Here is a 14,682-nt window from a genome sequence, read left to right as displayed (position 1 = left end):
ATGATGTGAAGAGAAAGCTCCAGAGGATGAATATCACACATTTACATTTTTAAATAAATGTCCTTAAATTAGACATTGTCATACAAAAATTGGATTTCCCTTTAATGAAGTTCAAATCTTTGTTGAGTGTTTTGTTGATGTGGTTTCTAAATGTTTTTTGACACTTGGTCCCAAAGATTAAAACCTTTTACAGGTTGCAAGCTGCAACAATTCACACATTATCAATTATCTTTCTGACTAAACTAAGATTTAGAAAAAAAAGTGAAAAACTGCCCGATTCCTGCATCATGAATGTAAATCTTTTTGGTTTTTATGACAGTAAACTGAATATATTTGGGTTTGACATTTTATAAACCAAAACAAGAAATGAATTAGTGGAGAAAACACTCAACAGATTAATGGACAATGAAAATGTGTTTTCCAACATATATGGCTGAATTACTCCAACATTACAAGATACATACAATTTGAATTCAATTTTTTTTATATAACGCCAGTTAAAGGTCAAATTGTCTCAAGAAACTTTATATATTTTGTCATATTTAAAATATGACAAAGTAAGAAATTTAAACCTCTTGACTAATCCAATTTATTATTTGGTTTTTAAGAGACTAATCGACAACTAAAATAAGTTTCTCCACTAAAACTAATAAACATGAGGTCAAATAGAAGGAACAGTTTTAAATACTGCAGTCCCACGACGACAAGAATAAAGTTTGTCAACAAAAACTAAATCTGCTGGTGGATTCCATTAAAGTCCTAATGAATGATAATAAAGTGTGATACTAAAGGTTTGTGGTGCTAAAAATGTCAAAGTAAAGATATCAAGTTGAACATCTGGATGGAGGTTGATAAAAGCTGACCTCCGTTGATTTCTCTGGAGTTGACTCCATGGATTTTATGGATAGTGGTTAAAGACCTGCTCTTCTAGTCGTCTTCCTTCTAGTCACTGTAAAAAGTCAGTCCATCCTGACCGACTTCAACACCTCTTCATGACAACTTGTTCTACCTCTGACCTCGTGGAAACTCCAGAAACTCGGGAAAACCCATGGAGACTCGAAGAACTCGTGGAGACTCGAAGAACTCGTCGGGCGGGGGAAGGTGTGGTGGGTGGTGGGGGGAAGTGGGAGAGTAGAGGGGGGAGGCCACCACCCACCTCCCCGCCTACTCTCCGCCCTGACTCCACCCAGACTCCGCCTTGGCTCCACCCATGTCGTCACCTCAGAAACTACGATGCCAAAGGGACGACGAAATTATTTCATTTTATCTGATCTGTAGCTCAGTGAGTTAAGGATTTGCCTATGGAGCTGCAGGTCGCTGGTTCAAGACCAGACACTTCTTAAATTTTCTCAAAATTCTGACAAAGACAAACAAAGAAAAAGGCCAGTGGTGGGTCTTGAACCTGCGACCTTCCACTCTGTAGTCTCTCTTCTTATCCCCCTGAGCTATTTGCTCAGATACCAAATCTTCTGGTTTTTGCGCATTTATCATCTATTTTTTGTTGTTTTCACATTTTTTTTTTTTTTTGACTTGTGTCCCATCTCGACCGTTGTTCTCAGGAGGTTGGACTTCAGCCTTTGGCCAGAGGGTTGAACCCTCAGTTCCAAGACTTTCCAAAGCCTCCAGACCTCCGGAGTCCTCAGGACCTGAACTTTCAGACAGTCTGAGAGCTGAAATTTTCTAAGTCCCACAGTAGTTCTCTGATAGATTTAAATTTCAGACACTCCAAGGACTGATATCTTCTCAGTTCCTGAGTAGTTCTCTGTTAGTTTGAACCTTCAGACAGTCTGAGGACTGAAAACCTAAAAGTTCTTGAGTAGTTCTCTTTTAGTTTGAACCTTCAGACAGTCTGACGACTGAAGTTTTAAAAGTTTCTCAGTACTTCTCTGTTAGTTTGAACTTTCTGGTTAACAGAAGCCTTAAAACTTGTGACCATGAGTCTTGATTTCACATTTAGACCATCCATCTGAGTTCTTCTCAGACCTTCACCTGTGGATTTTTAGAAATCCTCAACAAACTTTGATTCTCTTCACTGAACAGTAAAGTTTGTGGAGATCAGAAGGTAACATTAGTTTGATCAATGCCTTCAACTACTAGTAGACTTTATCTGGAAAGCAGTTTTCTGAAAGGAGTTCTTAGTAAATCTGTCCACAATCAAACCAAGAACATAGAAAGAGGAAATGTTTGAAGAAACAACTTGATCTTTTCATTTCAGACTAGAAAATGCTTTAAGCCCTTTATCTGTTTTGCTCTTTTTGGTGGTTATATTGTCTCTTCTGTTTAATTTGATCTTCTAAAGTTTAACTGGTGTCTTTTCAAATGTTTTGTCTTTAGTTTGATTCTTCTTAAATGTTTAGTTTTGCTTTTTTCTCACCTTTTATTCTTTTCTACTCTCTAATTTGATTTCGAAATGTTTTGTCTTTTTAATGTTTAATTGTTGTTTTTTCAAATGTTTTATCGGCTTGTTTGAAAAATTTCCTTTTCTTTCCCAATGTTTACTTTTTTGATTAAATCTTTGTTAAGGTTTTTCTTTTTAAATGTTTTACCACCTTTTAATGTTTCATTTTCTTTTTAAATGCTTCATTGTGTTTTCTGTTTAATTCCTATTTAAAGTTTTATTGTCTTTAAGGTTTAATTTTCTAATTAAACATTTAATTTTTGAATTAAATGTTTTGTCTTTTTAAAGGTTTAATAATCGAATTAAATGTTTTGTATTTTTTTAAATGTTTAATATTCTTATTTAATTGTATTTTTTAAATGTTTAATTATCTAAAATATTTCATCTTTAATGTTTAATATTTGTTTTTAAAAATTGTTTAATTTCATAATGACATGTTTTGTATCTTGTTTCATGATCTAATTGAATATTTTGTCTGTTTAATATAATTTAACTTTATTTAATGTTTAATTTTCTTTTTAAAAGTTTTATTGTATTAAATGTTTTTTTTCCTTTGATTTAATTGCTTTTTTAAAATGTAGCTTATTTCTTTAATCTTTTTTTCAGTCAAGATTTTAACCCCAACCTTAAAAATGAAACAAACCCTTAAATCACAATGAAAATACTTCTGTTGTCACAATCATGAGTTAGTCAATTATTCAGTTTATCAATTCAACTTTATTTGTTTAGCACCTTTCACACAGATGACAAAACTAAACAAGCAAAGAGAAAAAAACGATGCTAAAACTATGATTAAAAGTCAAAAACATATTTTTTTAAAAAAAGATTTAACATGGTAATAAAGTATGTTGTGTCCAGGGGATGGAGGGAGTTTATTGAAGTCTTCTTGGGCTCACATGGGAAATAATTTAAAATATAAACTTGACATTCAGTCTAAGGAAACTGGAAACTGCAGAGCAACAGAAAAACCAACAATATCTCCTGTTTTCTCCTTTAATGAGTCGACTCTTCTTGTGCTTTCAGACCAAAGAACTACAGACTCTTCACAACCTGCTCAAACTCTTGGTACAGGACCTCACCACACGGGTCAAGAAGGTTTCCATCTCATTTCTACTCTGAAGCTCACCTTCTCCTGCTCAAATTGCTGACAAATGTTTCTGCTGCTCTAAAGTCTGGTCTCCAGAACTTCCTAAAAACTCTCAAAGTCTCTTCTGCTGCAGGCTGCTTTGTGGAACTTGCAGAAAACCTCACTAAACCACATGGAGGAGCCTCAAGATAGTCGTCCAAATGAAACCATACAAAAACCAAACTAGCACAACCCAAACGCTAAAGTCTCCTGCAGCCTACCAGAGAACCTCTGAGAACAGAGAATCAGGACAGGAACTCTTACCTTCTGGACAACCAACGATGGTTCTCAAACAAGAATACAGAATGTATCTGACCAAAAACCTCTAAAGACTCACTACAGCCAAGATAAAGACACAACTCAGCTGCACCAAATCCACTAATCAATGTACACAGTAGCACCATGTGGTAACTGTGGCTAAAGAACCACATTTACCAAGACAACTATCCAGTACAAAGCCCTAAAACACACCAAGAAACACATTAAAGACGATTTTACTGCTGGAAGCTGCAAGCCAACGCCTAAAGAACAAACAAAAGCAACAGAGCCAAACCCGGTTCTGTGGTGAAGAGAAGCAGAGGAAATGTTTGGCTGCAGCTAAATAGAGCAGGAAGACACTGAGCTGCTCAGGTGTTCCTGATAACACCAAGCAGCCACCTGGACAGCCAATAGGAACACAGCTTACTGGAAGTCCAGAGGGCTGGGTTAGTGAAGGAAATTTAGTTTAAAGTTGAAGCAGAAAGTTAACAAAGAAAGTTGAAAACCACCTTCTGATACCTGAAATCTCTGAGTTTTCACAAAAAGAACGCCTGAACATGTCAAACTGGTTTCATAGTAGAACCATCATTGTAAAAACATCATAGTATGGTGTGTTGCTCAAAAAACATTAGGACCCGGCTGTCTAGGGTCACTGAGGAGCAACACAAAAACAGGACAAATGCTGGTTTCCAGGGGGTTAGGCAGCTATTTATTTGAAAGAGTAAGTTTACAACAACACATGTGAGCAGAAAAATCACAAAGTCTGTCTTTAGTTCAGCTGAAAATATTAGTTTTTGTCTTTTTTATTGACCAAACTTTTCAGGAAGTAGATGAAGAATAATTAAAGCTCTCATGTAGAAGTCCAACTTATTTTGGATCCTTGTGGAGAGTTTAATCTTAGAGTTTGTCAGCTGTTGAGTTTTTAGAGTCACGTGGATTGTTTTGACATTTAATAACCGAATCCTGAAATAAATTTACAGTTGTGGATTTCTGTCATTTAAGCTGGACTAAACAAATAACAGCAGCATAAATCTCAAGTGTCATTATTAGGAGTCTGGATTGAGGTTTCTCACTTGATAATGATTAAAACATGAAATTTAGGTTGGTTTAAAGGAATATTCCACCTTAAATCTTTGAATGTTGACCTAAAAGGTTGGTTTCAATTCAATTTCATTTACATAGCGGCAATTACAGTCAAATTGTCTCGAGACGCTTTACAGAACCCATATGCCTGACCCCCAGAGCAAGCCAAAAGGCGACAGTGGCAGGAAAACACCCTTTTAACAGGGAAAAAAACCTCGAGCAGAACCCGGCTCTAATGTGGGGGGACCCATCTGCCTGCTGGCCGGGTAGGTTGAGAGGGACAGAAGAGGTAGAGAGGTAGAGGTAGAGATAGAGGGGTAGAGGTGGCTGTCTTTCAAGCTGCACGAATAACATTGATGTCTATGGAGTGAACAGGGACCGTCTGCAAATTGCAAAAGTGCTGCAACAGCAAAGAGAGACACAAATATTCAATAGCTTCTCTCTGATACACTGTAGTGTCACCAAAATCACTGCAGCCTTCAACTGGCTCCTGTTGACACCAATGTTATTTCTGCAGCTTGAAAGACAGCTACTGTTGATAAAACTAGGCTTGTAGCATATTGTCTACCTTACAACGATTGAAAAGAGGCATCGTTTATAATGAGTTATTGATGGTGGAATTCTGAATCTGTGAATATCTTTCCGATTTTACTGAACTGTGGCTCCAAGGAGCCGTGCTGGGCATCCTTTATTTTCATTTCTGAAAGGTGGCAACCCTAATTGAGAGCCAGGTTGCTTTACCGGCGAAGGTACGACTTGGACACCGGGATAGATTTCATTGTTGACCAACTGCAAGGCCCTGGAAAGGATCACGGTTACCGGTGGATGTTCACAAAGTGTAAACAACACGGTATTTCTATCAGAAAAGAAGACGTCAGGATCCTCCTCTCTCTACTGGACCCCATCAGTTCCCAAGTTCGTCAGACCAGACGTCTCAGAAGGAGGCAATATTTTGCTCAGGGACCCAACTTTGTGTGGCACATTGACTCATATGACAAACTGAAGCCATATGGGATATGTATTAATGGCTGCATCGACGGGTTTTCACGCAACATCATTTGGCTGCGGGCCGCCTTCACTAACAGCGACCCGAAAGTTATCGGAGGGTACTTCATGGAAGCAGTGGAGCGCTGTGGGGGCTGCCCAAGGCTCGTACGAACTGACATGGGCACTGAGAATGTGGTATTTACGGAGAAATGACGTGGATGACAGAGCAATGGAGAGAAGCTACGTCACAGGAGCAAGTACCGTGAACCAGAGAATTGAGAGCTGGGGGTGAGTGATGAGAAAAGAAGGAATCGAACCCTGGATCATGCTGCTGGCAGAACTGAAGGATGAGGGATTCTTCGCTGGGGATTTCATTGACAAAGCTCTGTCACAGTTCTGTTTCATGCCAATCATTCAGGTAAATAGCCTATATCTTGATCACAGCAAGAAATCCAGGAACTGTACCATCAACTCTACATTACCTTCATGTAATCTTAAGAGATTTAAGCCACTGAGTTTATTTAATCTGCGTGATGTATTGATTCTTTAGACTGTTGTGAAAGTAATCACAATGTAATTTAAGCTACTTTTATTTGCTTAACACAAACTTTTGTTTTTCTTACTCACTGCAAAGGCAGAGAAGAAAGAGGACTATATTTCACTTATTATAGGCCCTAATCACTGTTCAAAAATGCACTGCATGCCAGCTGTGACTGAATTGTTGTTGTTTCTTCAACAGGAGGTATTAAATGACATCTGGGGTGTTTGGAATGCTCACGTATAAGACCGTCTAAGAACACCAACGTGCCCAGTGGGATACCTGATGTCATGTACATGGTCCCTCACCTTTGGGGTGCAGAAGACTGTCTTGTTCCACTGACTGATGATTTAACCACATGTAAAGACAGCTGCACGTTTGTCAGTTCAGTCCCATGTGATGTGGATGTGTTTGATTTGTGCACAATAATAATGGAAGAATCAAGCTTGGAGTTCCCATCTACCATGTCCCAGGCACTTGATTTGTATTTTCATCTGAGGGACACAGTTCGTCCAGTTATTTGAAGCTATTTAAATGGACACAAGCATACAAATCATGTAGTACATTTGGTACTTTAGTACATGTTTTTACAGCATAATGCACATTTTACTTTTCACGTTTGTGTGTTTAGAGAGTAAGAGTAACAAATAAGTGGTAAGAAATGTTTCACTCAAATAGTTGTAGCCTAATAGTTAGACAAAATGAATCTTTTTGGGCTAGAGTTATTATCCTTCAATTAATATTCAACTTGCCAAACTGTAAAGGCTTCAAAAGTCATTCATAACAAAGTTTGGTTGTTACATGTTTTTGGTATTTTGCTTTAGGGTAAAGTTCTAACAAAAAAAAAAAAAGATCTCTTATTGGCATCACCTAAATGGTAACACAAAAAACGTATCCATCTCTAACAAGGACAGTAGCACACTGAGCAGCAACAACACAGACTGGCAATGATATCATAAACCTAACGTTATGATCAATTAGACAAGAAGACCAAGTAGGCTACTGTATAGTGTATCATCAATGCTCCGTATGTTTCCTGAGCCTGTTTTTGTTTTTGTGGAAGAGATTATAAGAATCCAATGTTTGATAAAGAACTGTGTCTTTCATAACAAATCACAGCACATTTATAACACTAGAGAGTGAGGTGTAAAATAAGTAAAGATGTATAAAATATAAGCGAGACAGGACATCAACATTTTGTACAAACTTGAATGGTTTACTGGTCTTTTTAAAAAAAAAAATACACCCTAGTCAAAAATATAACAGGTTGTATTTTGCACATAACAGGATAAGAACAGTTTTCAAACCCCCCGTTAGCCAGTATCATAGTGATAGGTACAAAATAATGTTATTTAAACTTCTTTAAAGTGTAAACAACTTCTGTAAACAACTGAATTATTTTTCAACACCTTTGAAACATCAGCTAAGGCTCACATTCTTGTTTCTACTGGGGTTGCTACAAGCAACTGTAATAATAATATAAAACATGCTTAATCAATTGGCTTTTGGTATTTGAAGTGGAGCTGTACGACTGCTCATAAAGTAGTCGTTTCTTTTGGCACTAACCGGAGTAATACAGTGTGCATCAGGCACAGATGCACTTTAGGCGTAGACATATGGGAGTTTTATGGTTAGTGTCAAAGGAAACAACAGTTTTCCCACCAGGTGAAGCACTGAAAATATTCCTAATACAGTGTACAGGTAACCTGGTGTATTCTTTTGAGGTGGGACTTGTTTTAGGTGACTAAAATATGTTTGTTGCTGTGTTGCTGTCCCCATGCCCAGCAATGTATTGCTCTGCTTCTGTCCCAGCACTCCCCCCTGCTTCTACAAACCTGGAGAGTGCTGAGTGCTGTCTACTACAGGTAATACACTGACTAAGCAAACGTATCTCCTACAGCCCCACTGAACTATCCCTTTAAGCTTACCATTTGACTGGGAAAGAACAAATCGACCACTTTAAAAGCAGATGAATTAAAATGCTGCACATACAAAAGGAACAACGGGCTACATAACAAAAACATCCAGTCTAGCAAGGAGCTGTCACATCCTTCATGCTATTGTTTGTATTATTACCTACACCACATCCATTACCTACATTGAGCTTGTGAGAATGCTGTTAAATTCGCTGTGGAAATCTGGATAGCTGTAGTAACCAATGGGCAGCTTTAGTACACATCCACATGTGTGGTATTGTGGTCTACGGAGAAAATCTGTGGTTTCTATGAACTCAATTAGTATAGCCTTATCCAACAGATCAGATCCTGTACAAAACCGCAGGAAAAGCTGAAGCTTGTTGCTATCAATTTCCCCAATGTACCTTTTCAGGTAATGAGAAACTGTTGACTGGGCTGCTGTCATCTCCTCTGGAAAGTTTAGAAGCTCCTTCACTGTTTTTGCAGTTGGGTTTTTTTTTGTGTAATGAAATGATGCAGTCCTTCTGGTGGTAGTAAACCAGTCATAGAACCCACAACAGGACGCCAGCACTTAATTACAAACATTGGGGCCTGAACGATTACTTTGTGTCCAATCTGTGACAAAACAGGGAGCAGTGTGTCCTTGGTAGGGACTTGCTTGCATTCATGTGCATCGAGTACATCCAGCAATTCATCTGTGTCCACTGAATTGAAGTCCTCCAAAGCCTTCTGAAGGACAGATCTTTCTTCTTGTGATACGTACAGCAAAAAGGAATCCTTGAAACTACTGGCTGTCGAGCCATACAGCACCTCTTCCAGAAATGGCACTGCAAGCTTCACTGGGAAGTAACCAGCTTGTTTCCACCCTACTACAAACACTCGAGCTACAGCCTGCCATTCTTCACACTGAAAGTCATGCCTGATGAAGGGGACTTTCACCTCAACTCCCAGTGTGCAGCTGTCATAGAAATCCATCCAAAATTCTGTCAGGCAGTCTCGCAAAACACCACTTCCTTCCCCCTTTTCAAGCTCTCCATTTGGTAAACGCATTTTGATGTTGACCTCAGATGCAATAATGTTTAGGTCCTTGAAGGCACTGATCAAGTCAGCGAGACAGTGTCCTCTTCTTACAATCAGCGTTACAGGACAAGATTGTGGTTCAGGAAGTGCTTGGGCTGGAACATTGGCCTCCCCTGCATGCACCGCTGACAGATCCACAGTTTGATGAGGTGCATCATCCTCTTTTTCTGGAAAGAGTGTTTCAAGGTTTGGTTCATCCACACTTACATCCAGCCTGTCATCCCCACTTATAATAAAAACTTCAGAATCTTCACTTTCGCCCACAGTTGGCAGACCATCCCATGGTAATATGTCGTTCAGTTCCAAATCTTCACTTCTGGAAGCTCCATCATTAATTCCATAGTGGTTTGATGATTCTGAATTTCTGTTTTCTACCAACAGATCCTCACCAGCCTGATTCTGTTCATTGTTAGTGAGATCTACCACTGAAGGCTGGCTTGATGTGTGATCACCTCAACTCCTGAGGGCTGCTGTCCTGTTTTCTTTTTGGTGCACAGATAAAGTCGCAGAATTTTGACCTTGCTTTGATTATACAACTGGTCTACTGTATTGGACATATCAACATGTATCTGTGAGCTCTCAATATGAGTTGAAGTGTGAAAGACTTCTGCTTTTTTTTGAAAGGCCTTTGGGGAAAAAAAGATTTTCAGCCATAAGTTTGATATTTGCCACTGTTTCGTCTTTGTCAATCGAGAGATGCCTCGTCCCTCCACCACTTACAGACTTCACCTGTTTGAACCTCTGCTCCTCCTCATAAAAATCCATCCAGCCAACCTCAGTTCGTCTCACCTTCCGTTTGGCATTTGTATTTCCTGCCCACTTAGATGTTCTCTTTTTTGGTGGCATCCCCTCAGCTCCAGACAGTCTTTGTCGTAGCCTTGAGAGTATGGATTCTTTCCTGGATTGTGAGTTTTGTGTAAGTGATTCTTGTCAGCAGAAAGCCACAGTGGAGAATCTATCTCCAACTTTGGGGATGTACTTTGCCAGGTCACTGTCTGTCATTAACGGAATGACAGTTTCATCAATCTGAAAAAATAAAAGACACCCCAAGTCAATAAATAAATGAATTGATACGTACAAATGCATAAAATAGAATGCCAATGGATATCTAAAGGAAGTTAAGAATATAGCTATATTGATGGTATAAGGGTGGAGTTATTCACATCATTAGTTTTTCATTTTATGCAGCCTACTTTTGATAACATTTACTTTTGGTGCAAATATGATGCAAATATTTTTCCAACTTAAAATGACCAAGAATTATTTAAAATTATTCTGTAAACACAGTTGATGTATTTGATTACATTAAAAATTAAAACATAACATTTTAAGATTGTGCATCTGGATTTGTGCATTGAGCCTATCTGTTCTGGTGTGATCATGTTCTACGCAAACTTTCAGTAAATATTAATCTTCTGTTTGGAAAAAAATACACACACACACACACACACACACACACACACACACACACACACACACACACACACACACACACAAGGCAAGCAAAGACGGCAGGTGCAGTGACTTACATTCTCATCTTCAAGTTTCGCTCCATCAAAAATTCTCACAGCCGAGTATCCATAGCTGACCTCTAAACCACAGGAAAGCAAAATTAATTAACAAGTAGCCTTACCAAGCAGTAGATTTTCCAGATTCTGGATCTATAATTCCAAATCCCATATTGCCCCATGTCCCTGCTATTATGTTGCAAAAAGCAACACTGTTTCTGCAAATACAGTGTAAATTAATATATTTATTTTACCACTCGGTGCACTCTCAATGCCTCCTGTTTATTTCTGGTGACAGCTACACATTGTAGAGCTGATTTAAACATTATACTCAAGCTCTGACACTGTCCTGTGAAATCACTTTAGTCTTTGTCAAATCGAAGTGGAATATGTTAGAGAAAATGTTAACATAATGGTTTAATTGGTTTCTGTGATTTTATTGAAGGACAAATGTCCAGAGGACACTACAGACACATTCATGTAGTTCAATCAGAGCAACAACAACCTGCAAAGTAATACAAATTAGATTGTTATCACTGAGGCTACAGGTTCCCTTGGGAACGTATAGTGAACGCTACCGTAACTGCACGGTTTCGTCCGGTAGCATCATTAAACGCTGCGGTTCTTATCGCCTCTGTATTCCCTCAGCTGAGAGTCTGACACACGTGATGCTACTTTCAAAGGCGATGATCAGTGAAAAAGGCACTTTTTAAGATGATTTCAAGCTGAAGCTCTGAACAGAATGTGGTCCGGACCAGGTTAGGTCTGCAGCATAAGTTAGCACGGTGATCCAGCCAGGTTAAAACAGACACACCTTCCTGACACAGAAAACTCTGGTTTTATGCTCAACATACCTCGCTTAGTAGTAGCCTACACCTCTCAGCTGTTCTTGAAAAGTGTCCTGATATGTGTGCAGGGCTGCAGCTCCTACAGACACCAATGAGTTTACGGCTACATATTAGCACAACAAAACAACGTGTCGTAACAGGATGAGGATAAAAGTTTGTAAATGGAGTGACACGTCAGCAGATAGCTACCCGTTGCAACAAAGTATCAAACACAGGCCTAAATAAATAACTGCCTAAATGCGGGATAACAACATATTGACTAAAACAGCTAAGAAAAGATACTCACTTTAGGAACATCACGTAGGGTGCGGAGCCCCGTACACAGATTATTGCAGGTTGTAGAGACGGTGCGTTCGATTTGCTCACCCAGCTGTCCAGGAATGATATTAATAGTATTAGGTACTATTTCGTGCGCACATTATACCTACTTCGTGGCCACAAATTAGTATTTCGTGCGCACGTTTTAGCTATATTGTGGCCACGATTTTTATTTATTTTTTTTACCGTCACCAGAGGGGCTCCGTAATTCTGACACTATGAGGTGAATTCTTTTCTATAAAAGTGCAGCAGATTTAACTAAATAAAGAAGAACCTCCAACAGGATTCTAAATACTCGAGACGTTCCTGCATGACTCTGAGGTTTTAACCTTTCATTCTTTTCAGAGACTAACACACTATAGAACTGAATCTGGACAAATTTCCTAATTAGTGTCTTTATAACAGGTGGTCCATTCGACACCATGAAGCCTTAATTGATATAATTTTACTGTCCAACCTTCTACAGAGTCCTTATTTAAAGCGTTTTGCTCTTTAACCCTTAGATGCTCCAGTGATTGGACCTGACACTCTTCCATAAGTGAATAAGTTTACGAGAAATCAATGTCTTTTTATACCATTTTGGTTGAGAATAATCATTTCTATTATGTGTTTGTATTATACTTTGGCCACACAATACTGATTTCATGTTTGAAATATGTTTATTTTTCACTTTATAGCAGATTTTGATAACTGAAAAAGAAGAATATTACACAGAACAGCAATGGAAGAACGTCAACATCCATTTTGTTGACATTTTTCTACTCTTTTCCTCCAAGTTTGTGCATCACCTCTTGTATGATATTATCAGTGATAAAGAGCTTGGGGTAGTAATACAAATATTACAACTTCTTTAAAAGTGTAACGGGGAACTTAAAAATTTAAATGGAATGATATCAAAGCATGTTTTTTGAGGAACAGCTGGGAAATTAAATGATAAAAACTTTTCATTCCAAAGACATTGCAAGAAAATTACCTCACCGGGTCATTTTTGACCCACTTATGGAAGAATGTAAGGACCAATCACTAGTTATCGAAAGCAGTGGTGTCAAACATGCGGCCCGCGGGCCAAAACCGGCCCTCCAGCGGGTCCAACCTGGTCTGTGGGACGACTTTGTAGAGTGTAAAAATTACAGAGAAGACATCCATCCATCCATTATCTATACACCGCTTAATCCTCATTAGGGTCATGGGGGGGGCTGGAGTCTATCCCAGCTGACTCGGGCGAAGGCAGGGGACACCCTAGACAGGTTGCCAGTCTATCACAGGGCTACATATATAGACAAACAATCACTCTCACATTCACACCTACGGGCAATTTAGAGTAATCAATTAACCTCAGCATATTTTTGGACTGTGGGAGGAAGCCGGAGTACCCGGAGAAAACCCACGCATGCACAGGGAGAACATGCAAACTCCATGCAGAAAGATCCCGGGAAAGCCGGGACGCGAACCAGGGACCTTCTCGCTGCAAGGCAGAAAGTGCTAACCACTACGCCACTGTGCAGCCCACAGAGAAGACATTAACTGTAAATTGTAAATTTGTAAAACTAAATTTAAAATAATTTCTAGACTATGACAAGTAAAATACTAGATTGATCAATGTTCTTTTGTGTTTTGTTTTTGGAATAGTTTGTCTTCTTTTTGTTGTTTTTTGTGTGACTTTTGTCGTTAGTTCATTTTTTTGGTCATTTTCTGTCTCGTTTTTGTAACATTTTGTTTTGTTTTTGTTGTTTTTTGTCTTTTTTTGTATGACTTTTGTCATTTTGATCATACAGTAAAATACTATATCGTTCAGTTCCAGATAACTGAGACTAAATGTTTTGTTCCTTTGTTCTATCATCTGTAGGTTTCAATGTGTAAATGATGAATTGAGACATAATGTTGTTGAAATTGATCTTATTTTTCTTAAGAAATTTCAGGTTGTTCATGATGTTTTTTAAAAAGATAATTCCTTAAATGTGAACATTTTCAGAATGTATTTTTTTGCACTAAAACAAAGGAAATAATTGCAGTTAGATAGATAGATAGATTAGATAGATATATTAAACCTTTATTGCTCCCATAGCGGGGAAATTTACAGTGTAACAGCAGCAAATAGAACAGTTTGAATAAAAAAGAGAGCAGCAACTTCCCAAAAAGAAAAAAAAACAAGAGGGTGGTTATTTATAGGTTATTATGCTCTGATTTTACTGGTCACTTGAGATCAAACTGGGCTGAATGTGGCCCCTGAGCTAAGGTGAGTTTTACACCCCTGCTCTATGGGCTTTATTAAGTCAGTTAATGTCTTCCTCTGTCTCTGTGTGAGCTGCAGTGGCGTTAGGCGACCACACAGAGGCGATGCGTCCCACCGTGCTGCTGCTGCACCACCTGCTCTGCGTCAAGGGCATCCCTTTGATCTCAATTAGAGGATCTTGGACCCGAGAGGCCTGTGATGGCTGCTCTCCCGGTGGCCACACAGTAGGGGGGGAGGGCAGGCTGTATCTCACTCCTGCTCCCGGGGCGAGTGAGCGGCGAGTCAGCAAAAGCTGCCCTTGGCGCTGCAGCGTCACCAGGAGGAGGCTGAGGATGACACGGGAGGACATCACGTCCAAATGTCCCCCCTCCTGCTTCCTGTCAGCCCTC

At 39.0% G+C, this 14,682-nt stretch overlaps 1 long non-coding RNA gene across 1 annotated transcript; it reads right to left on the bottom strand.

Annotated features, from left to right (window-relative positions):
• Nucleotides 1–7,627: 7,627 nt before the first annotated feature.
• LOC118471321 (uncharacterized) lies at nucleotides 7,628–12,145 on the bottom strand. The gene is made up of 3 exons (XR_008601299.1): nucleotides 11,749–12,145; nucleotides 10,916–10,977; nucleotides 7,628–10,412 (listed from the first exon to the last, which is right to left on the bottom strand). It is a non-coding gene; the product is annotated as an uncharacterized LOC118471321 (long non-coding RNA).
• Between the last annotated feature and the right edge of the window lie 2,537 nt (nucleotides 12,146–14,682).

This window comes from Amphiprion ocellaris, chromosome 4 (assembly GCF_022539595.1).
Source record: "Amphiprion ocellaris isolate individual 3 ecotype Okinawa chromosome 4, ASM2253959v1, whole genome shotgun sequence".
Taxonomy (NCBI): Eukaryota; Metazoa; Chordata; class Actinopteri; family Pomacentridae; genus Amphiprion; species Amphiprion ocellaris.
This window is presented reverse-complemented; position numbering and strand designations above follow the sequence as displayed.